Source organism: Neofelis nebulosa, chromosome 4 (assembly GCF_028018385.1).
Source record: "Neofelis nebulosa isolate mNeoNeb1 chromosome 4, mNeoNeb1.pri, whole genome shotgun sequence".
Lineage (NCBI taxonomy): Eukaryota > Metazoa > Chordata > Mammalia > Carnivora > Felidae > Neofelis > Neofelis nebulosa.
In genome coordinates, this window is record NC_080785.1 from 134,014,998 (window position 1) to 134,036,674 (window position 21,677).

Here is a 21,677-nt window from a genome sequence, read left to right on the forward strand (position 1 = left end):
ACTCATCAAGTGATGGAAGTGTAGTCTGTTTTGTTCAACAAGAGGATCAAGACTTTTTAACTGAAAAGAGGGAGATAAATAATCTAATGAAAACAGGACGGAGTCGTTAAGATTTATCAGGCGTTTTCCTTCCCTCCTTCAGACTCCTGTCTGCTCTGCCGGGGCTGGGCTTCCTGATGGGAGCTGTATCATTCTACCAGGGCAGTTCTTTGTAAAGTGAATTGATGGCTATGTAAATACAGCCATTAACCTTAAGCACCTTAGACAGCTCCTTGGGCGCTGCAGTTCTCATGCCCTTGAAAATGCTGGTTGATGGATGCCAAGATATTAAAAAATTTTTTCTCCCTCTAACTGTTTGAAACACGGGACCTTCTAAGTCATAGGCCAAAGGAGCCAGTGAAATTGAGGGCCTACTAGGTGTAAATACTATAGCAGGGGTTTGGAATTCTCTCCTTGCAGAGGGATATTTTGTAGGTTTACTCTGGATAGATAAGCAATAGGATCCTGTGTATTTGTATGTATATCTTCTTTTAAAAAATACACATATTGAGATAAAATTTGAAAGCACAGAGAAAGCTTGTGGAAAATTTGCTTTTAAAGCAAATGGAGTTTTATAATTCTGAAACTTTGTAGATATTTGAAAATGAATAGCATATGTTGCTATTAAAAGATACCTTCTCTTTCTTGAAAGTTAGAGAAGGAGTTTGAGTGGAGGTGGAGACAGACAGAAGATAGATAACATTTCCATGTTGAAAATGGATTTTGTTTGGGCTCCTGGATGGCTCAGTCGATAGAGTATGCAATTCTTGATGTTGGGGTTGTGAGTTTGAGCCCCATGTTGGGCATGGAGCCTGCTTTAGAAAAAAGAAGTGGGGCACCTGGGTGGCTCAGTTAAGAGTCCGACTCTTAATTTCAGCTCAGGTCTTGGTCTCACGTTTTGTGAGTTTGAGCCCCACATAAGGCTCTGTGCTGACAGTGCAGAGCCTGCTTGGTATTCTTGATCTCCCTCTCTCTCTGCCCCTCCCCTGCTCATGCACTGTCTCTCTCTCTCTTAAAAATAAATACATGTTAAAACAATTAAAAAAAGAAAGAAAATGCATGTGGTTGTAGGAAAAGTAACAGTTGTGTAGAAGTAGGGCCAAAAGTTGTCAGTTGCCAGTGTCTCAATTTTCTGATGTCATCTGAGACACCTTCCCCTTGCTTATTCCCCTAAAACCACTTTGGCCATCTCTCATTTCCTAGAATTCCTAGACTCATTTCTTGCTCAATGGCTTTGTACTTGACGTTCCTTTCCTTGGAACTTGCATCCTGTTTGTTTCCTTTTCTTTTTTGGCTGGCTCCTTATTCTTTAAATCACGAATGTTACCTCAAGGCCATAAATCCCTTACCTACTCAGAGCAACAGCAATCTGGCCTCCTATAAAGCATTGGTGGGTGTTTCCAATTGCTGACTATGTGGAAATGCTTTGAAAACTGCAGCTTAGTGTATAAATGCACACTGTCATTATTCCTGAAGTCCTGCCAAAAGCCACATTGCCTCTGCCAAGCTGTAGTGATCTTCCATACGGCCGGGCACTGGTGTGAAAACGCAGAGCTGTGGAATTCAGAGTTTGGGCTTCTCCCTTTCCATCTGATCCTTGGTCAATGCCATCACTTCTCTCAGCTTTCAGTCCTGCCATGTTGACACACAGGGGAGTAAGACTGTGATCTTGCTCTTGGGTTTGGATGAGATAGAAACACACACGGTTTTATAATTAAATTTCACAGGAGACAAAACCTGAAAACTCAAACCATAGAACACGTTGGTGTCACAGTAAGTAGAGTTGAGGTGCTGTTTACCTGTGAAATTTTCTACTTTGTTAACATGATGAGGGAATATGCACTACTGACCAATCTGAGAAGAAATGTCCAGTCTGAGAATATTCACATCTATGGGTGAGTGTTGGCCTCCAGGATGATAGAATGGAATCTCCTGGGAGGTTCCATGAGGTGACAAGAGGCGCCATATTGGAGAATCTACATTTCTTTCTTTTATTTGGTCTTTGATGGTCCATCTGTATACATACAATACAGGGTTGTGGAAGAGATGCTTGTTGCCTACATAATATCCATTTCCACCCATTTCCTTCCTAATGGCGCTCTGATTTCTAGCTAGACACATGCTGTACAGAATCCTGACTGTTTCACAATCTTTCTGGCAGTAGGGTGGCCATGTGAGACACATGTAGAAATGACAGGTGGTATTTCTGTGGGAGTCTTCCTAACATTGAGAGCGGAGCCCTTTGGGGATATGTTAAGTACTGGAATGTCATGTGATAGTTGGTGCCCGAGCAGCCGTCTTGGTCCGTGAGGTGACCTTGAGGAAGAAAGACAGGTGGGAAGAAGGCAAAACATATAAAAGCAGCAGGAGGCCTTGGCGATTGTATGGTGCTAAAGTACCTGCCTTGGTCTGCGTACCAGGGGACTTAATTTTTGTAAAAGAGCAAGTCATTTTGTGTTGAAGCCTTTATTTTCTACGTCATCATTACATGTAGTGAAGTGAAATGGTACAGGCAGAAGGTTAACACCTCACCCTTAATGAGTTCATAACATGGTAGAAGGATTTATAGCTCATAAATCCAGAATGCTCTTTCAAGTTATGTGTAGACATAGCTTTAGTTCTGGAAGATCTGAGTGATGGGAACAGACACGCTCCACGGCAGATTTGGATCTGGAGGGGTGCATTTCACATCCCTCCCATACTACAGAGATACTGAGAACCATTTCTGGGGAGGGCCAGACAGAGATCCTCTGTGGTTTGGGGGCAAGAAGTGAAGAGAAAACTGCCACAGCTATTAAAAGCCATCAGAGCATTCTCCAAATTGCCAATATTGAAGTTAGTTACAACTCATTCTCCAATAGATTGAAGTCTTACCCATTTGATGTGTTTTGACAGGAAATGTATATTTACTGCCTGAAATGATTCCAGTTGCTGAGCTCTGAACCACAGTATATCATAAATGATTAACATTAGAGCCAGTAGGAACCTCACACCTTTTCTTAAACAGCATTCTATATGAAACAACTTCTCACAACTGTAAGATATTTACCCTGTTTCCAAAAGTACACATTCACGGCGGTAGGTTTTGATTTTGAACTTGTCTGTCAAAAATAGTTATTGCTTTTGCAGAGATAGAGAGTCACTTAAAATCTGAGGAAATGAGCACATAAACTCAGTGTGTCTTAATCAGTACCATATGTATTGAATGAGGACTAGAACTTCCTGTTTCTTCCTTCTTCCATGTATTTCTCAAATGCCTATTTTGCATAAGATGGTGAGCAGGGTACCATTCTTGATTCCAATACGGTTTTCATATTCAGGGAACTTTCAGTCTGGTAGCTACACTGAAGATAGGAGGAAGTATATTCCATGTGGAAGAGATAGTCTATTGAATGTTCAGAGGTAGGAAAATTCATCTTCCATCACTGTTTGACAGTCAAATTCTCTTATCAGCCAATTGGCACTCCCAATTATTTTCTTTTGGCACATTTCCATCAATAGCCTTAAGTGCTGATGCTCTGAAGATACGCTAATGCTGGGGCACCTGGGTGGCTTAGCTGGTTAAGCATCCGACTCTTGATTTCGGCTCAGGTCATGATTTTGTGCTTGGTAGGATTGAGCCCCATGTCGGACTCTACGCTGATAGGTCGGACTCTGCTTGGGATTCTCTCTCCCTCTCTCTCTCTCTGCTCCCCCCCCCCCGCCTCAAAATAAATACATAAATATTAAAAAAAAAATGAAGATGCACCAATGCCTTGAAAACAGAAGAAGACTCTAAAGTGGGTTGGTTTTTAAGCAAGAACTAACCTGAGGGCTCAGTAACATTCCAGAAAAAAAAAAGAAAGGGAAAATTTTATAATGTATTACGAGAAACCCATCAGTTCCCTCGCGACGGTTTGTTTTCTGCATTGTCTTGTGGAAGCAACTTCCGATGGTGCTCTGATTGCCACTGGGTCAGAACTCAGGGCTTGCACACGTCCTGTGAGCTTTATAAAGTCAGACTCTGGAGCAAAGGAGCTAATTATGGTGGTTACTTGCGAACACCTCAGTGAGCAGGGATCTCAGGAACCCTGGGATCAGGACCTGAGCCGAAATCAAGAGTCAAATGCTCAACTGACTGAGCCACCCAGGAGTCCCGAAATTGGAATGTCAAGAAATATCATTTTGATTCCTCCTCCCCCACCCATGCTATTTAAAAATGCAAAAACCATTCTTAGTTTATAGGTTGTATAGGAACAGGCTGATTCAGTCCTTCCACCCTTGGACTAGAATAAAGGCCCATTTAACTCCCATCCATAGCTGCCTCATAATCTGGTGATTTCTGAATTTCTAAGTTTCAGTCATTTGCACATTGCCTTCATGTTTTTTTCCCCAAATTTTCCCATATTTTTATTGAAATAGACTTATATTCAGTCTCATTTAACGAGGTGAAATAACGAGTTTAATCTTTCAATTAATGAAACACAGGCTAAATGCCTCAGTGCTTAAATAATGTTTGAAACTATTAATTATTAAAACAAAAAATTTAACTTTGTACGTGTAATCACATGTACCATACTGACCCAGTGGCTTTTGTTCATTTTTGAAACTTGAGGTGTAACTTATAATAAAGTACCCAAATCTTAGCCGTGTGAATATGCACATATATGCAGCACGCCCACAAAACTGCTATTCAGAATGCAGAATGGATCCCTTATACCCACCCCACTTAGGTGACCATGAATCTCTCTCTTAGCTTTCCTTCTTCTATGGCTTCATATACGTGGGAACATGTGTGTGTACTCTTTCCTGAGTTTTCTGGGCAATATGATGTCTGATCTTGCACATAACAGTTTTTCACTGCTGTGTAGTATTTCATCGTACAGATAGACCACTCTATACTTATCCATCCTGGTATTAAACATTTGAATTTTTTCTAGGTTTTGGCTGCTATGAACACTCTCATACGTGGTTTCAGTGGACATACATGGTTGTTTCTTTTGCATAGCTTTTTTTTTTTTTTCAGACTAATGTTTGAGCCCGGGTTGTTCTTGCCAGAATTGTTAAATAGTTAAAACACTTATGTAGCGCTTGTCGTGTGCCAAGCACTATTCCAAATCGTTTGAACATATTAGCCCATTTAATTGGGGTGAGTAGGACTATTGTCTTCATTCTACAGAGGAGGAAACTGGAAAAGAGAGTGTGGAGCCTCTTGTCAGCATCACTCAACTAGTAGCTCAGAGCTTGAATTTCTCCCCGTCTCTCTCTTTCTGTCTTTCTCCGTCTCTAATTGAGAATGTCTTTCCAACATTGATCAGATTAGTAACATTGATTTCTCCAAATGGTTACCCTTCTGCAGGACCTTGTGCCCGACAGAGAGGCAGCAAGGAACAACACTATAAATTGAACGCTAGCAGCTAGTGATTTGAGCTGGAATTTGAACCCAGGTGGCCTGCCTTCAAAGGCTCTGCTCATAACCATTCTGCTAAATAAAACAAGCTTTGTCTTTGGCAGCCTTTCCCTGTCCCTTCCAGCACGTCTTTCCCCTCTCTTCCTGGGCTCTTTGGTGTTCCAGCTGGCCATGCTGCCTCCCCTATGCCCTCTTTTCTGCTCCCTGGTGGTTAGCTTTATTTTGCAACCCCAACCAGCCACTAGGTGTGAATGGGGCAGAACTAGGTGGCCTTCAGAAAACCGTGCTCTACCGTCCCTCTATCTGGATTTCAATCTTGGCTTCAGTCCTGACTCTGTGCAACCCTGGGCAAATAATGTTAATCAGATGTCCTCATCTTTAAAAAGAAAATATCAGGTATGAATTGGATAGGAAATACCCGCACAGCACAGTGTTTGACACGCAGGAAGTTTTCATTAAATATAAGCCCCCACTGTATTTATTATTATTTAGTTTCGTTGGTGTTATTCAAAACGATTGTCATTAGGGCATTTTAGTGAAAGACTGAGTAGCCTAAAGTCTTCCCATGTTAATTCCTCCAGGACATACAATTCCTTAATAACCCCAAGCATTGATCTCTAGCAAGATAACCTGGCTGGGGAAATATTTGGGGGCAGGATTCCTTCCCCCAGTGCCTTCAGTCGTGCTTTCTCAACAGCCACCTGCATTAGGAACCTGTGTAAATGCCGTGAACCCCTAAAGTGAGATCCCCAAGTGGTTTAACAAACACCCAGAGGAAAATATCAGAGAACTCAACATCTTTTCTTTTCATTTTGTTAATCTCTAGTGGTTTTCTGAAGCCCAGGGAGAGTAGTCTTAGGACTTTGCAATTTTCTGGCTGAAGCAGAAGAACCGAGTTTGATCTCTTGGGGCTTAGGAGAACAGCCAGAAATCCAGGAGCACTTGAGTGGGAGCCAACAGCACCTTGGTCCGCCTGTTTTTCAGCTACACCCGTCATTAATTCTCTCTGAATGCAGCGTCACATGCAGATGAGGAAGAGTTGATTAACTGTATGCTGCTCGGTTTCTCTTCTGGTCCCCGGCACTTTGAAAATGCAGAGGGATGGAGTGGGGGTGGGGGTGGGGGGGAAAACCAGGGGTGTTCCCTGTTTGGAAAAAAAGAAAAGCCCAATATAGTGTTGCTCATCCCCTTTTGCATTAATGCTACTGTTTTGCATTTAATTAGTGGCCAGTAGTTAAGTCAGGCATCTAACATTTTGGTTGTGTCCTTGAGCTATGGCAGTCTTTTAATCAACCAGTACCCCCCCCCCCCTTCTTTTGATGTAGTGTCTGCAGGCAAATAAAAAGACCCAGCTTCGATGGGACTGGTAAAAATGGAAGGGAGATTTTGGTTTGCAGGTTTTTCCTGATGTTTCATGATTAAAGGGGCCCTGCCAGGTGTTAGGAAAGGAAATTGCTTATACACCCTTTAGGGGCGGGCTTCCCTTTAATGTCTTGGGAAGTGGGAAACAGACAAGGGGGAAAATAATAGAATGGAAATAATGGAATAAAGGTGCGGGAAATATTCTGTGAGCCTAGACTCAAAAGAATGAAGGGGTAGGATCAGTGATTCGCTCGAACGTAGCGGATGAAACATTGATCCAAGGGGGCTTAGGGGAGGGGTGATGCCTCAGAGGTGAGGTGCAGAGAATTGAAATGATTTCACACCACTTGGGCTGATGATCTGGGCGCCAGATCCCTCTGTGTGGGCAAGAAACATATTACTACTAATAAGGGTTTTGAGCCAAGACAGCCCCACCTGCTGACACATACATCACAACATACACGTAAGCTTTCCTGGAGGCTTTACGGCTTTTTATTTTTCTGTCTAACCTTTTCTGACATACTGATATAAATTAAACAATCTTCTTTCCCTGTCCCCTACCTGCTACTCCAAAATTACAAGCGAATTTGTATTTTTGTGTCTTTCCTGCTTATTGGTGCTCTGGCTTATTTATAAGCCGTCCAGTGCCCAGGACATATACTTTCAAATATTTGTTGATTGGCTTTGGTGATTCTGCTATGCTGGAGAGATGCTGTATATTAGGGGATCTTCTTCTGAGGGTCTAGCTTCCAATTCCATGTTGGGTGGGTGGGTGGGTGGGTGTGTGTGTGTGTGTGTGTGTGTGGCTTTGGGTAAACCGGGTAACCTTTCCCGGAGCTTCTGTTTCTCCATATGTAAAACAGAGTCGATCGTACCCATCAGTTAGGAAGGATGTGTGATACAAATGAGCTAGCATGGGGACCTTGTCCAGCACAGTGCCCAAGACGATGTCTCTGTTACCGTCCCCTTTCTCTTTACCCTCGCAGTCCACATCTGCAGGGAGTATAAATCTTGTAGGGAAGAACAATTGGGTCTCATTGGAAAGCACCTTTTAATTGTCTGTGTTTTGTCCTTGTCTTCTGAGAAGATGATAGAGACATAGGGTAGAGGAGTGAGAAATCGCCGTGCTCAGTCCTCTATAGGAAAAAAATGGATTATGGAGGATTAATCTTTACAGTTCGTTTTATCGATCAGCTTGGCATAATTGCTCTCTTCTTGAACGTCGGCAGCGTCTTCAGTTTTAGCAGCAAGCTGCCCAGAATGTGACCGGGCCCTTAACATGTTTTGTGGCTACAGTTATTGAAATGTAAATTCCACAGAAGAGAAAGATACAGAGCCTAACCCTGTTTTGGGGAAAGTGACATCGAAATGAGCAAATATTCCAGGCACAATCTATCATCAAATCTTTTTTGTGTGTGTTTAGTAATTTAATAGGAGATAGGAGCTGATATTTATCGAACACTTAATTAAGTACCAAACATTGTGTCACCCTTTTAATGATGTTTTATCAGGACAAGCTTATGAGGTTGGGACAATGGAGTCAGACTGCCCATGGGATTTCGTGCTGAATTAAGTGTCTAAAAGAAAAATCTTGTATAGTCAGAATTCTTTCCTGAAACATCCCATAAAATATTTTTGGGTACAACCCTGTATAAGAGTTCTTATACCTTATGTTTGAGAACTGCTGAGCTAGTCCACAGGAAGGAACAAAGGGAATGCAGAAGTCTGGGTGTTCAAATGCATTGAATAAATGAATGTTGAATGAATTCTGCTTGTAACTACCAAACTTCCATAGATGGGTGATGGGTTGAGAATTCTTAAGTATTTCTCTGGCTTAAAGGGTTGGCTTACTTCTCTTTTAATCTTAAATCTCTTTAACCTAAATCTATTCTATGAAATCTGTTGTTGTGACGTTTAAACACTGCTTTGGAGACAAACTTGACCCTGGTTACATTCTAAAGTGAGTTTGTATATTAAATGTGCCCATAATGACTCCATTGTGCTATTAGTGCGTGCTTTCTTTCTTTCTTTCTTTCTTTCTTTTTAAAGTTTATGTATTTATTTTGAGAGAGAGAGTGAGAGCGAGAGCAAGCAGGGGAGGAGCAGAGAGAGAGAGGGAGAGAGAGAGAATCCCAAGCAGGCTGCGTGCTGTTAGCACAGAGCCCAACATGGGGCTCCAGTTCACAAACCGTGAGATCATGACCTGAGCCAAAATTAAGAGTCCGATGCTTAACCAACTGAGTCACCCAGGTGCCCCTATTAGTGCCTCATTTCTATGGAGGAGAAGCTGGAGTGTGCTGACTTGCCAAGGTCACTGTCAGACACTGCGGTAGGTAGCCTTGTGTGATCCCTGCCTCCTAGAGTTCACACCTTTGTGGGCCAGGATCTGACTTGCTTCTAACCAGTGGAATACAGCAGAGATGATGCGATGTCATAGCTATGATTGTTACATATGTAAACTCTGGTTGCTAGTAGCCTTGCCCTAGAGATTCTCTTTGGTAGCTTGGAGATGTAAGCAGGCATCTTGGGAAAGCCCATGTGGCAAAGAAATGCAGATGACCTCTAGGAACTGAGAGCCAGCAAAAAGCCTTGAAGCTTTCAGTCCTGCAACCTCAAGGATGAAGGACAGTGTTGCCAACATCCACGTGAGTGGGAAAGTGGGGTCTTCTCCAGTTGAACCTTCAGGTGAGAACCTGGCCCTGGCTGACACCCTGCATGCAGCTTCATGAGACCCTGAGGAAGCACACAGCTAAGTTGTGCCCAGATTCTCGGTCTACAGAAAGTGTGAGATAATAAATGCGTTCTGTGCTGTGCGAAGTTGTCAAGTATGTAGTTAATCTGTTATGCAGCAGTAGATGTATCATCACAGAAATAGTGAGTGTCAGGGTTTGAATCCCATCCCATTGATAGCAGATGTGAGGCTGTGAGCAGATTTGGAAGGACACTGAAGGCGATCTAGTCCAGCAGCCTTTTGGTGGGTGCCTGTCCCGGCCAGTGGTCAGCCAGCTACTTGGGGACTCCCACACACTGGGGAATTCGTTGTGTCTTGACACATTTGTATTCCATTTGGACAGGTTCCTATTTCATTGATTGGTTCACTCAATATATATATGTATTTTTAAATTTTTATTTTATTTTTTTACGTTTATTTATTTTTGAGACGGAGAGAGACAGAGCATGAACGGGGAGAGTCAGAGAGGGAGACACAGAATCTGAAACAGGCTTCAGGCTCTGAGCTGTCAGCACAGAGCCCGTTGCGGGGCTTGAACTCACGGACCGCGAGATCATGACCTGAGCTGAAGTCAGACGCTTAACCGACTGAGCCACCCAGGCGCCCATATATATATATATATATATATATATATATATATATATACACACACACACACACACATAAACATACACGCACACACATATATATATATATATATATATATATATGTTTAAGTTTAATTATTTTGAGCGAGAGAGAGAGAAGAGGAGAGGAGAGGAGAGACAGAGGATCCCAAGCAGGCTCTGTGCTGTCAGTGCAGAGCCCAGTGTGGGGCTCGAATTCACAAATTGGGAGATCATGACCTGAACTGAAATCAAGAGTTGGATGCTTAACCAACAGAACCACCTAGGTGCCCCAATTCATTTACTTATTAAGTGGAAGTATTTCTTGAGGGTCTCCTCAGTGCCAGGCACTCTGCTAGGGGTAGGCTATGGTCTTGCTTTACGGAACTGACACTGTCATTATTAAACACTTATTTCTACACAGCCATGATTGTTTTTTAATTTTACTCTAATTTCTCTAAGTCCTAGTTCTGTTCAGTGGGCTCCAAAGAATATTTCTAACCCTTTTTCCACAGGACAGCACTTCAGATAGTAAATACTGTTGCCATTTTGTCTCCCCAAGTCTTTTTTTTTTTTTTCAGGCTTGCTCTCCTCCCGGCTTTCTTCACCATTTGGCGTATGGCTTGGTCTGGAGCCGTGCAGCCCAATACAGTAGCTATGGGCCATAAGCAGCTACATAAATTTAAATTGATTAGAGTGACATGAAACTAAAAATTCAGTTCCTCAGCCATACTAGCCACATATCGAGAGCTCAGTAGCCACATATGGGGATGACTGTTGCATTGGAGATACAGAACATTTCATCGCGGCAGAAGTGCTATGGGACAGAACTGAATCTTAAATTGGACTGAATAATGTGAGATCTTTCATTCTGGTCTAATTCAGAGTATAACCGAATTACCCTTCTCTAGTTGTAAGTAATATACTTTCATTAATGAAACGTAATATCAAAATAACATTTTTAGCAGCCATATTGTATTCCCTGGTTTAAATTCAGCATTTTAAATTCAAAGTCATTTGAGACATCTCTGAGCAATTTTTCCTCCATGTGCTACATGAGAGCGGTGTTTCTTCCATCCTCTGCTTTCTACTTAGGTTTTTAGCCCCAACCTTCATAACCTGCATTTGCCTCCAGAGAATTTAACTCTCTTAGCTTTCAATGGATTGGGTACCTTACTGGAGTTTTTTCAGTTTTGCTTTTGACATATCAAAACTGTTGTTTTTCTTCCTGGGTTCAGATCATCCCCAAATTTGAGTGGGATGCTGGCAATGTCAGCATCTAAATTAATGATAAGAAGATGACCAGGATGGGGGCCCTGGACGGAGTCCAGCGCCATTCCTCTAGAGAATACACTCTGAATTGACATAGATGTAATTAATCAGCAGCAAGGAAAACTTTTGATGGGTTATTCAGCCTATTTATTTTCATTATGTCTGGACTATATTTCTTTATAGTTTTGCTTGGAGTTTTATGAAAAACTTAGAACATGTTGCTGAATTCTGGAATTGGTGATCATAACAGCCTTTGATCGTCAACTGCTATGAGTATGAAAAAGGGAATGAGCATTGCCTGGCATGGGTTATTCCTTGTTGAATCCATACAGATTCCAAGGAATCCTTGCTGCTCCTGGCCACGCATGTTAATAATGGCATTCTAAGTGTTTTTTGTGAGGTTGGCCCATGCTTACTGATAACGTGATTGGCAGAACCTCTGTTTTCACTCCTTTTCATTTGCTGGTACGTCTCCTGTTTCCCAGATTTTTCAGTTTGCCAGTAATATTTTTGCCACCTCACATCCCATGCCATCAGAGGTATGGGATTTAATTCATCAGGGCGAGGGGCGCGTGGGTGGCGCAGTCGGTTAAGCGTCCGACTTCAGCCAGGTCACGATCTCGCGGTCCGTGAGTTCGAGCCCCGCGTCAGGCTCTGGGCCGATGGCTCGGAGCCTGGAGCCTGTTTCCGATTCTGTGTCTCCCTCTCTCTCTGCCCCTCCCCCATTCATGCTCTGTCTCTCTCTGTCCCAAAAATAAAAAAAAATAAAAAATGTTGAAAAAAAAAAAATTAATTCATCAGGGCGAGGAGCCTTGGACTCATTTAGAGAGGGCAGGCACTCTGACAATCGCAACACCTATTTTGGACCGCACTTCCCTCTAACCTGTGTTCCCTCTACCCCTTATGGAAAGCATCTCATCCTTCTTAACAGAACACAGGCATAGACTGGAGGTTGAGTAATTCCACTCGCTGTCACCCGTTAGCATCATGCCACTGTCTCCAAGCAAGAGACCCATGTCTTGTTGTTCTCCTTGCCCTGAGCATGACAAAAATAGCCCTTTTGTAGTTCTGTGCGTTTTCTGCTGGGCTCAGCTCATTCCAGCCTTTTGCCTTCAACTGGGCTCAGCTCATTCCAGCCTTTTGCCTTCTTGACACTCATATCAGAAGCTGGAAGATTTTTCATTTGAGGATCGAGGCGTTCTCCAAAGCAGGTGACTTTCCAGGAGCCAGCTAGATAGAAAGCTATTATCTTGAGAATGACAGTTGGTGCATATCTTTGCCTCCACCTTCTATTTGGACAATGGGCGTTAATTTCTTCGACTACTTTGGGTATTACTGGAGGATCAATTTCTCTAAACCTTCTTTTTCTTTCCTTTTTTTCTCTCTCTTGGCTAAAATCATTTTTACTGAGACCCTTTCATGATGGATGTAACATACTGTGGAAACTGGTTTTCAGATGGCAGGAGTTGTGTGCGAGATGTGGGCTCTCTTTTCCAGGCAGGCTTCCAACCTTCATGACACCATCACCACGGCAAGTCAGCTGTGCGGTTAACACGGATTTAACAAAGCCCTTAGAGCTTGTATTAAGAGAAGGACTCTGGAGTGAGACCCTTGCTGGTTCAAATCCTGGCTTCCCCACTTACCAGCTTTATGACCTTGGCCAAAGTATTAACCTTGCTGTGTTTGAATTTCCTCTAATAAGGTCCGTGCCTCAGAAAGCTGTGCAAGACTTGAATGAGTTAATATATACAACAAGTTTTCAGCATAACATTTGGCAACTAGTTAGTGCTAAATAAAAGGTTTCTGATAGCAGTGATTATTATTTGTGGACTGAGACTCTCAAGCCTGAGAGGCCTCAAATAATTGAAATTAGAGGGCAGTCAGCTGGCAAGATTCTCAATTCTGATGTCCAGGGAGGGATATATGAAATCGATACCTGATTTTCTGTTGTGCCAATCAATGTATCATCACCCATGACATGAGAAAGGAGCGGGGATGCAGAACAAGCTTTGCCATTTTGAGGAAGGACCCTTCACCTTTTGAGGAGCCCCGAGGCTGCACCCCGCTTCCTTAGCTGGCCTGTGTGCACAGGACACTATTCACCTGTGCCTCCTGCCACTTGCTCCTTACCTTTTCTCCCTCAGATGTGAAATTACTTTATGGTTTAGTTTTGTTTTCTCCTTTCCAAATGCCCTGGGACTACAGGCAGTTGGGGAGTTTTCCTTTGGGTTCAAGCCTCGTTAACCCTGGGAACCTCCCCAGTTCAGTGATCTGTGGGTGAAAACGTGGAAAGCAAAAAAACCCCAAAAAACAAAAAAAAACCCCCAAAAAACCAAAACCAAAACCAAGCAAACAAACAAATAAAAATGAAAACAAAACAAAACAAAAAAGCAGGAAAAGAAATCCTTTGGTTTGGTTGGAAATCCACTTGAAGACAGGACTCTGTATACTTTTCAGAATTTATCGTTATCTGAAAATGAATTTCCACAGTGCGCTTTCTCTCTCTGACCAATGAGAACTGCTGCTAATAAAAGCCCTCTTGCACCCACCCTAGGGGAGACTGTTCTCACTAGCGCTCTAGCTGGTCTCTTTATACCTCAGGGCCTTTGAACATGCTGTTCCCTTTGTTTCAAAGTCCTTCTTCCACCTGTCCCACAGCTGGCTTCTCTCATCTTTTAGTCTCTAACTCCAACAAGTTTCGACTGCCCTTGCTAAATTATCCTCTCTGCCCTCTCCCCCTTCCTTGCCACTTTCTGCTGTCATCTTTTTTTTTTTTTTTTTAATCAATGTCTGGAATACTCCTTTTTCAGATGGCTGGTAGCAGAATACAAGGCAGAGACCTCACGTGTCCCCTTCGGTGCTTGTCCCCATACCTTGAGGCAGTGCCTGTCACATAGTGGGGGCTCAGATATATTTGGTGAGTGAATGAATTTTGAAATTCAGTGCAGGAAAAGCTGCTCTGGAAGAAAAAGCTCACATTCCCCATTTGCCGTGGGTAGCAGATACCTCTGGTATCTTATGACATATTCCTCATCCCCCGGCAGCTGCAGAGGACCATTCTGAGCAAGTCCAGAAGTGAACTTCTGGGGAGCTGAGGGAGATAACACAAGGTAGCAACTTGAATGAGCAGCCCAAGCTGCTCACGTTCTGTCCCTTATGTTTGTCAGGTAGCCTTCTACCTTCCTCACAGGGCCTTCTCCGATGCAGTGTGTACAAGCCAAGGCGGCCCGCACGAAAATGGGAGGTAATACCTCTGATGAAAACCCAGTGGAGAGATGCTTTCAGCAGCGGACGATTCTGGGAGCCGTTCTCTACAATTCTGGGGAGGCCCTATGGAATCTGCCTGCCACCATACATGGCAGCAACCTCAGTCATGCACCTCATGTCCTTGTCTTGGGCTCTGCTTGGGCGGGGGGCTCTCACCCCGAGACCCCATTCATATCGATAACTTCACTTCCTTGTCCCCTGCCTTCTGTCACAGCCTGCACAGGCACTTGCGATATAAATCGGGAAAGCTTTTATGAACCTCTTTGTTAGTGTTTGCTTGCATGTGTATTTTATCTCTTTCAGGGTGACACGGGTCTCTTTGCCCTTGGACTTCTGACACTTGTTACCCTAAAGATCTTTGACAGTTCATCTCCCTTTCCTCTCAGCTGCTCACTGAGCAATCTGCTGGCCTCCAGCTCTGCCAGTTTCTTCCTTGAAGATGCAATCATGGAATCCAGCTTGCTCTTGCTTTCTTTCCCAGGCCATGCGTATTTATAGCTCTGGCTTTTAGATTGCGGGCTAACTTTCAAATGTGCTTGCTTTGAAATAGACTTTCTGAAGGACCTCTGTGGGGATAATGAGGCCATTTCTACACTTGCAAGTTGGAATACATTACAAATAGTGGTTGCAAGAAGTACTTGAAACGATGGTACTTTCTATACAGGGCAAATTGTGGTTTTTTTTTTTTTTTTTTTTTTTTTTTTCAACCTTGCAAAACTCATTCTGCAACTCTCGCCTGGTGCTTTTGTGACTGGTTTATGCCTTACACAGAAGTCAGCTGCATCATCTGTGAGTTTTCTTTCCAACTTGTGGTGTCAGTACTGGCAGAATTGATGGGTGCTGGGTTCAGCTTCCTTAGGGTGGGAAGGGGAAGGAGGGAGAAGGTAGCTGTGATATTGTATCACATGTTTTGCCATGTCTTGGGAGGTAGATTCTTTAACTTTTTCTGTGCCGTAGTTACTTTTGGAGGTTTGGTGAGGCCAGTGGATCCTGTCTCAGAATAATACCTTAAAACACATGAAAGAAAGTTTATACAATTACAAAGGAAGCCAGCTATACTGAAATGTAGTGGTCAGGGGTGCCTGGGTGGCTCAGTCGGTTTAGCATCCCACTCTTGATTTCGGCTCAGGTCATGATCTCATGGTTCATGAGGTCGAGCCCCACATCAGGTTCTGTGCTGACAAGTGGAGCCTGCTTGGGATTCTCTGTCTCTCCATCTTTCTCTCTCTGCCCCTCCTCTGCTCGCACTCGGTCTCTCTCTCAAAAAAAAATATGTAGTGACCAAAACATTAAGGCAATTTGTGATCAAGAGCGTGCACTTTTGTATTAATGCATTAAACAGCATGCTCTACAGGCGGATCCATTAACTACATAATTGTGGAGTGGTGATGGATACATATTCTGAGGTATGCACCACAAACTGTAATGTAACTTGAAAATACCTGTGGTTTCTCTTTGTGACCAAGTCATAGGAACTGTTATAAACTTGTGTCGTTTGTTGCTGACTTTGATAATTGAAGGAAATGCTGAGTTTCAAATAGAGGTTAGTGCAAATAAAGATGTCATTGTTTTTCTGCATCCCAGTTCATGGACTCTTGAATTCTACCCAAGGACCCCAGATTCAGAACCCCCATTTCCACGATTGACAGTTTGCTTTACGGCCTGTGCTAAAGCTCCTGTTTGGCTAGGCCACTGGTGACTGCTCTACTGTCTCCTCACGGGAGATGATCGGCAAGTGTTGGTTGAAGGAAAGTGTTGCCAGCACTGTACCTGCCATCATTATAGGTCAGACCCATGTTAATGACGAGAGCCACGACCCTGGGATGCTACTTCGAGGGATTCCTGTGTCTGCTTTTTTTTTTTTTTTTGGTTTCATCTGTTATAGAAATAGCCATTGATCGGGAGAACCAATGATGTCTGAAATTACTTATTAGATTGAAAATACTTTGGAATGTGGTTTTACTAACTTGGTTTGTCAGGTTTTCTCAGGCAGGATCCATTTGCTGATTACTACTTTGCATAATGCTGTGGAGTGAACAAGGCTGATTTCGGTTTTGACATCAAGTGGTTTCATGTCCAGTAAGGTTTCATACCCATACACGAAAATATATGCACACAAGGGGAAAATGTTCGGAGCTAAAGCCCGAGAGTGTGTTTCCACAAAGTGAACGATCCAGGTATTGGTTGAAAAAAAGGGGTGGTAGGGGTAGGAGAAAAGGGAGGCCTGAACACTCATTTGTAGCCATTGGAAAGACAGTGTTGCACAGTGGTTAGGAGGGCAGAGGCTGGGACCTGGGTCCATATCTCAGCTCTGCCACTTGGTAGCTGAACTTGAGCAAGTTACATTTGGATGCCCTGCTTCCAAATTCCTCCTTTTTGAATGGGGATAAAGATAGTACTTGCCTCAAATTGTGGGGAGGATTAAATGAATTCATGCAGAGGAAAGCTTTAGGGCAACATGGGGCATTTATAGGGGTTCTGGAAGACACAGTGAGCTGTTATTACTCATTACAACAACTCACATTAGCATGGTTGCAGTTTACTCAGCCTTTCCCTATACCATGCCTCATTTCAACTTTACAGTAGCCCAAGTAGCTATTTTAAAATCCATTTTTGGGGTGCCTGGGTGGCTCAGTCGGTTAAGCGTCTGGCTTCAGTTCAGGTCATGATCTCGCGGTTCGTGAGTTCGAGCCCCGCGTCGGGCTCTGTGCTGACAGCTCAGAGCATGGAGCCTTCTTCAGATTCTGTGTCTCCTCCTCTCTCTCTGTCCCTCCCCTGCTCATGCTCTGTCTCTCAAGAATAAATAAACTTAAAAAAAAAAGTAAACTCTAAAATCTATTTTTAAGATGAAGAACTTGAGGTTCAGGGAGGTCCAATGATTTGCCTGTTGAACAGATGTGACGCATTGGGAATGAGAGCCCATGTCTTGGGTTGGCAAGACCTGTTGATGTTCCAGTGTCTTCCACTGCATTTAGTGTATCGGCTGAAGGGAGCTTCTGCAGTTTATTTTACTTTACTTTTCTTGGTGAGAAATGAACTTTTATTATGTTTGAGACATTGAATTTTTGGGTCTTTTTGTTAAAATGGCTTGCATTCTTTTGCACCGGTGCTGGATATCGTTTCCTGCATCCTGCGTAGGAAGACTTTCTTAGCTTATTCCTTTATTTGGTGAGCACCCCTTCCATTTGCTTTCTTAGAAGGTATGCTTGAGCAGTAAATACCTTGGGAGATGGGTTCTTTTGCATTTGACCTGTTTTTTATCCTTGATAGAATCCTGGATCCTGGAACCTTTAAGGATCTTCTTTTTGTCTCCAGCGTTCTGGTGTATGTTGTTTTCCACTATTGTGCCGGGTACTAAACCCTTTCAATCTGGACACTTGTATCCTTCATTCCTGTGAATAAAATTTTTTCTTTGATCATTCCCCCCTCCCCACCCTTGCATTTTCTCTTTGTTCTTAGCGGAACTCTTAATACTCAGGTACTGGACTTCCTTGTCTGGCACTCTAATTTTCTTATGTTTCTCTCCTAGGTCCCCTCCGTTTCTCTTTTTGCTATACTTTTTGGGAAATTTCGTCATCTTCTTTCTGCTGATTTTCTTGTTTGTTCCCTGAATATTTCTTTTTTTTCTTAAATATTTATTTACTTAAGTAATCTCTACACCCAGCGTGGGGGCTCGGACTCATGACCCCGAGATCAGGAATTGTTTGCTCTTCTGACTTAACCAGCCAGGTGCTTCCTCTTTTGTTTTTAAAATAACTCCTTGATCTTGTTTCTTGGTTACAGACCCTCCTATCCCTCTGAGGATATTACTGACAGATTTGTGTAAGTTTTGTTTCTTCCTGTGTGGGTTGTTGCTTCTGAGTTGCCATTTCCTGTTTCTCGAGTTCATTTTAGGTTTTTCAAATGAAGGGGACTGACCCTTCATGGATCCAGTGCTGTCCCATAGAACTCTCTGCAGTGATGGACATGTTCTATAGCTGTGCTCTTTAATATACCATTCGCCAGGTGGAGCTGTTGAGCAGTTGAAATGTGGCTACTGCCACTGATGAACTCGGTTTAAAATTTTATTTCATGTAAGTTCATTTCAATTTAATGGCTCACGTGGCTAGAAGCTGTCACTTGGACAGGGCAGACGGAGTTACTCTTACGTTAGAAGGTGTGAGTATGAGGCCTGCCTGTACCACCAATTAGCTTTGTAACCTAGGGAAGCTAACATCTTGGGTCTCAGTTTCCCCATCAATGAAACGGGAGTAATTCTATTTGGATTCAACCAAAAAAAAAAAAAATCACTCCAGCTAGACCAAAGGTGAAAATTACTATTTAAAAAATTTTTTTAGGAGTTCTTATGGAATGAAGAGAGGCCAAGGAAAGGCTACAAATAGAACAACCTTCTGGAACCTGGATCAGACTCTTGTATCTCATTTCTGCTCTTTGAGTATCTGTGTCAATCTTGTGTCTGTGCAGATTGGCTTGCCTTTTTTTTTTTTTTTTTGGTGCCTCTACATGTACTGAGAGAAAGATGGCCACTCCACAACTCCCAAATTTATGTTTCTCCCCTTCAGTAGCTTAGTCTCAAATGACTAGCTATCTCTCCGTTTCTTTCTTTTTTTTAAAGTTTATTTATTTTGAGAGCGAGAGAGCAAGCCAGGGGGGGGCAGAGAGAGAGGGAGAGAGAATCCCCAGCAGGCCCTGCACTATCAGCTTCTGACGCGGGGCTTGAACTCACAAAGTGTGCGATCATGACCTAAGCTGAAGCCAAGAGTTGGACACTTAACCGACTGAGCCCTCCAGGCGCCCCATCTTGGTTTCAATTCTAAGTCCCAGGAAGCAGAAACTTTACCTGGTGTGGCTTGAGTGAGCCATGGGCGGCCGAACAACACAACAAACGATATTGCCATGCATCTCATAAGAGGTTTGGTGGGGGCTGGGATGTTCTCAGGGAAAGCCGTAGTTCTAGTTGCTTCCACACCTAAAAAAGTGTCTGTAGTTAAAAATTTTGCCACAAGGTGAGTACTGTGATTGAAAACCCAGATTTGTTGGGGAAAGGAGACTGGATATCCTGCTTCAGTTCAGGTTTTCAGATTCATTTATTGATTCAACAGATATTTGTTGAATGCTTGGTACCTGCCAGGTCCAGTAGCAAGGGCTAGAGATGAGATTCAGTGCTGAGAGAAGAAACCTATCTTTTGCCTATATGGAACTTCCAGTCTTATGGGTGAGACTCCCGTGAGTATAACAATGCAATTCTGAATAATCAAGAAGAAAAGGCTAAAATTTAGAGATTTTATTTAGTAATTAGGAAAGTGCCTCCATCAGGGTGGTTGTCCTGAGAAATGAAGATGAAGCAGGAAGTAACTAAGTGGAGAAGGACAGAACAATATGTTTGTCTATGAACAAAAGGAATGACATGTGCAGAGGTCCTGAGGCAGGAAGCCTATGAAGGACTGGAAAAAAGAGCTGGATCATATTGGAATTTCATTGTTTCTGCTCCCTCTGGCCCTTGTTTAGAAAAGTACTTTGGAACGGGTTACAACGGACGGATGGAGTTTCAGGGGACTCTGTTATTTTAATGAAAGGTTAAAGGTCCCGTAGGTGACAAAGCTAAATCTACATCTTATGTATTTTTATGTTATGCAGCAGATTGTGACAATCTTAGTTTTTATATTCATTTCTTCCTTTTGGGGATGAATGCTGCATTTATTACCTTGAGGGCATAAACTCCTAAGAATAAGAGGTTATTGTTGCCAGCCTCTTGTGTTTTTCTGCTTTAGAAGTCTTGTCAAGTTTGTACCACATCTTTTCTGTGCTGGAATTACGAGATCATGACCCCGTGATTTCCTTATATTTCCTTATATGGGCCTACTTGCTGCCAGAATATTTCCCTGATGCCCCAAAGAAACATGACTAGTGAATTCTTGTGTGAAAATGTGGACTCAGCATAGAAATTTCTTAAAACTCAGTTTCTGGTTGTAACGCGTTATAAATATTAGCTGGTTTTGTTTTTGTTTTTTTTTTTTTTTTTGGGGGGGTCTTGAATACAGAAGAATGGCCTCACAGGCCTTTGTCTGAGTCGATGCTATCAAATCAGGAGGAGATTAAGACAATTGCTGTGAGTGCCACAGGTTCTTTCCAAATGAAGAGAAAAAAAATAATCGGAGTGTATTGTTGTCTATGAATCACAACTTAGGGTGTTACTGATAGGCCTGCATTTTGTTTCTCACTTTCATAATATATTTTGTTTAACCCTCATGTCTACACTGTTTCCATATCCGCGTGTAATGAGTCTTAAAGATGATTGGTGGGGTGGGTCTTTCTTTTGTACTCAGGCCCAGTGTGCCTTGTACTCGCAGAGCCCGTCTCATCTACTGAGATGTACTGAGACATGTTCACTGAAATACTGGATAGGTGTTTCCTAGTGTTCACACATGAGAAAGTAGATGTGGCAGGAATTTATGTGATGGGTTCCTTCCTCAGCTGCGGCCGGGTGTTAGGAGGGCTCCGTCCTTGTCATCACCTCCATCCTCGGATGGGAGGCCTTCTGAGTGGGACTTTGTGTATGGTGCACACTGCAGTCTGCAGTCTTGACTGAGCATTTACTACGTCCAGCCCCCCTCTCTGGTTTCTCCAGACTTTTCTGTTTTAAGTTCTTTCTTAAAACATTTCTTAAAAACTTTCTTAAAAACATTTCTTAAAAACGTTTCTTAAAAACTTTAAAACTTTCTTAAAACAAACATTCTTTCCTCCCAGAGGGTGGACTCTCTCAGCCTAGTTTGGAATCCCGAGTCCCCCATTTCCTTGTCTTGTGCTATTGGGTAAGTAAGTGGAATGATTTCTCTTTTGTATGGATTGAAAACAAAATAAAACAGAACCGCGTTCTCAGATCATTTCGAGGAGTAAATGAGATGAGAAGTGAACCGACGGGTCCAATGTTGGGCCCTGGGTATCCATCTGTTAGGTTATTACCACGATACCGGATTCTTCGGTTGTCTTCTCCTGAGTTTAGATACAAAGC

At 42.8% G+C, this 21,677-nt stretch overlaps 1 protein-coding gene across 3 annotated transcripts in view; it reads left to right on the top strand.

Annotated features, from left to right (window-relative positions):
* The window catches only part of TAFA4 (TAFA chemokine like family member 4), a 174,539-nt gene that overhangs the window by 13,869 nt on the left and 138,993 nt on the right, over nt 1–21,677 (top strand). The window contains exon 1 of one of the 3 annotated variants that reach the window (XM_058726229.1): nt 9,302–9,475. The exons of the other annotated variants lie outside the window; for them this stretch is intronic. The gene's annotated coding sequence lies outside the window, so the exon portion shown is untranslated. Of the gene's footprint in view, nt 1–9,301; nt 9,476–21,677 lie in introns of those variants that run through there. 3 annotated transcript variants of the gene reach the window in all.